The sequence below is a fragment of the Mauremys mutica genome, chromosome 7, assembly GCF_020497125.1.
Source record: "Mauremys mutica isolate MM-2020 ecotype Southern chromosome 7, ASM2049712v1, whole genome shotgun sequence".
In the NCBI taxonomy this organism is placed as follows: Eukaryota; Metazoa; Chordata; order Testudines; family Geoemydidae; genus Mauremys; species Mauremys mutica.
The window spans coordinates 2,041,169-2,044,939 of NC_059078.1; positions in this window are offsets into that span (position 1 = coordinate 2,041,169).

Consider the following 3,771-nt stretch of genomic DNA (forward strand, 5'->3'; position numbering starts at 1 on the left):
GCTGCCCTCCCCTGCTGACAAGCACATTCTGCACTAACAAAACCATCCCGCTCGGCTCCTGTGATATTACATTACTGTTGTGTGAGGGGAGCCGCCCACACCTTAGGGGAGCATTATTAACTCCTCTGCACTAGTGTGGCAGCTCCACTCAGAAATGACTTATTTGCTGGTAATTGCTCCGCTTGGGGGACATTCTTCCCAAAGCAAGTGCTAGCTCAATGCTCAGGAACAAGTTGATTCTTTTCTTGGGAGGAAAACAGCTTCACGTGTGACAGATGATTGGAACAACCATTTAGGCAAGAACATTCACAGCAACCCCCAGAGCTGACAGAGGCGTCAGAATCACTGCCCAGGTTCCAGCAGCGATTCCTGCCCTGAAAGCTGCATTGCACACGCAGACAGAGACAGCCAGACTGTCCAAAGATGGGCCCACACTCCCCACCACCCGGGATAATCCACTGCAACATGAATCTGGGGCAACGGTGTTACTGTTCGAGTGATTATTGCTCCTACTCTGGTGGTGCCCAAATCGTGCTAGATTGCGAGTCTGAAGGAAGAGGCAGTCCCTGCCCCTGCGAGCTTACAGTCTACAAGACAAAAAGGTACAAGTGTCACAATCCGCAGCAACACAGAGGTACCGACACCATGATTATGAGCAGGGATCGAACCCGGGACCGTTGGCACCTAAACCACAAGCTCCTCCAACTTGCAGGAAATAAAAACTCTGAACTGGGAGAAAATAGGAGGCTGTGTGGTCGCTTAGCCCAGACACGCATGTTCACATGCTCCACATGAGTGTATCACACAGACAAAAGGATCAGGGTCATACCAGGCATGCAGCCTGTTAACAGAGAGGGGGCGGGGCAAGGGCACGAGGGGATGATTTCACAGGAGCATGGGGGTAAAGAACAGGAAGGGAACAGGATCATGGCGGGGGAAGGGAAGGGAAGGGAGGAAGGGGAGAGTAGCATGACGAGTGGGGGGGGGTGGACTGAGGCTGCCACGGGTGGGACTGTGAAGGGGGGGAAGGAGGAGGTTTGGATAAACTGCTTATCAGCAAGGAACCTGCATTGGTGCCCGCATCTCTGGGCTCTTAGGGGGCATCTCCCCATCCCCCAAAGGGCCTCACCCTCTTCAGCAGGTTCATGGGGTTACCCTGTGGGCAGCCATTTTGCTGGCTGCCCTGTGTGACCCTGGCAGTGTGGGCACCTAAGGGGAAGCTGCATGTGGATTTCCTGCTGGCTGTAATCTTGACTTACTAACGATCGAGCTGATGCGGCAGCCTGCTCGGGACAGGGAGCGGCAGAGGGGCCGTGCTGTAGCTGCGGTTCTCAGGGCTGGGCTGGCTGGCTCAACCCGAAGTCCTCCAGGGATTCGGGGGGAGCTCTGCTACCTTTTACAAGGTGTCATGCACACGTCCTGCCTCACCCGCTCAACTACACTGGCTAGCGCAGATAAGGAACAAGACCATGGGCCCTGGGAACCAGGCCACAGTCTAGCTGCACCGATGGCATTAGACTGGCATATTCCTTGGGCTCCCTACTGAGGCTGTGGCAGGTCCCTCTGCGGAGGAGAGGGTTTCCTGCACCCTCTCCCCCACTTCTGCTGCTGCACAGAACCAGTCAGATGTTCCTATATTAAATATTGTGTTTCAGTAACACGCCTCCTGCCTGAGTGAGGACCAGGATTGTGGCTGGCTGGAACCCACGTTCTGAGCTCCCTCCCCTGGCCCCCAGCCTGGCAGTGTTTGCTAGCGTGGGGGGGGGTAGCCCCAGGAACACCAATTGTGCAGAACAATGGACATTGCCCTGTTTGCCGTTGGAAGCACCCCGTTGCTTGGCTGAGCAGAACGCGCCATTCCCACCCCGGTGTGGCTCGCCCCAGACACTCACCTGAGCCGTTGACAACATGCTTCCCACTTCCGTTAGGAAACGTGGGCTGAAGAGAATATTCTTTCTGTGAAAGAGAAGAGAGAGAGAAATGCGAGAGGTGACCTTTCTGTGTGCTCGAGGGGCCTGTCTCCATCGCGTCAGTCTGAGCCACCTCACCCACGCGACGAGCGCCAGTACCTCACACTCGCAGCTTGCACCTCACACTCTCTCACCTCAGGCTGCTCCCCCCAGCAGAGACGGAGAGGGACTTGGCCATCTTCTCAGCCAACCCAGGCATTAGGAAGGAGGAAGAATAACGTAGCAAGGAGCTATCACCTCCATTAGCCACCCTAGAGTCCAATTCATCACCTCTGCCGTATGCCTTAGCTTCACCGGCCTAGGCCCTCAATTCATCATCAGTGGAAAGAGTCTGGCAATGGACTTGTCAATGGACTTTGAAGACAGTAGAGCCCCAGAGAGCAGGGGCATGAGTTTTCTCCTAAGCCAGGGGCCGGCAGCCTTTCAGCAGTGCTGTGCCGAGTCTCTGATTTAAGGTTCCGCGTGCCAGTCATACATTTTAATGCTTTAGAAGGTCTCTTTCTATAAGTCTATAATATCTAACTAAACTATTGTTGTATGTAAAGTAAATAAGGTTTTTTAAATGTTTAAGAAACTTCATTTAAAATTAAATTAAAATGCAGAGCCCCCAGGACCGGTGGCCAGGACCCGGGCAGTGTGAGTGCCACTGAGAATCAGCTTGCGTGCCGCCTTCGGCACCCGTGCCATAGGTTGCTGTCCTCAGGCTAGTCACCTCCATGATACAGCAGCACTTTGCTCAGGGTTATTTACAGAAATCTCCGGCTCTCTGGTTAAACTGCATACAGAGTGACGGCCCAAATGGAATTCTTCGCCCTCAGAATGGGCCTTCACGTTTCTCTTGGATTCTCCTATCAGTCCCTTTACCCTGGCCACACTCAGGGTCCTAATGCACACAACTAGCTTTCTGTCCAAGAAGGGATTGGGGCAGCTCTCTCCATATTGCTCTTGAACTAGCGAGTGGCTTTTGGTCATCTCTGCATCAGCAAGTTCACGGGGGCCATGTTAAGGGGAACAGAGCAGGATTTAAACTTGCCTTCAGCTCCAAGTGCCTTATTGCTAGGGGAGATGTGGGCCCATGAGGAAGCCTGTATCAGCTCAGCATCAGATAACATTAGATAACTGGTAAAAATAGAAGAAATGAAATGCTCAAAACTCTTGAAATGCTGCTCTGTGTCTGATACACTCTCACAGCCTCCCATGCCCATGTGTAAGGCTCCCACTCTCAAACTCCTCCCTGCTGTGCAGCCTGATTACTCTCTTCTGTACCTGTGTAGGGGTGTACAGGCTCTGTACTGTGATGGAGGAGTCTTTCTGAGAGTAAAGAACTTCAGTGAAGCCAAAGGGGGCCTTGGAGTTTCACATCAAACCTGCTTTCCTAAGAGTTACTTGAGCTACGATTCATTTTGGCATCTAAATTAGTAAACAATTTCAACCTGTGCTCTTAAGTTTTCGGGGCTAACAAAAAGCCTTTGTATTTCTCCACGGCTCCCTGAAGGTTACTGTGCCAGTGCAGCTGGTTGCTAGGTGATACTTATCTGGAGCGGCTCCTTCGGACAATGCGTTTCATGGTTTGCAAATTCGCCCAATATTCCTGGCGAAGCTGAAATTCCTCTACTTGATACCCTGAGACAATGAAATCTGATGACAACTCATCCAGTATGTTATCAGCACTATTGGTTATTTTTCTTACTTCTTCTATCCATAGTCCTAAGCAGGCAGCTAGTAGGACATGTTCCTTATGTTGTTTTTCCTACTGTAGCGATTTTGTAATTAATGTTGTGACCCTGAGCTGTTCGGGTCT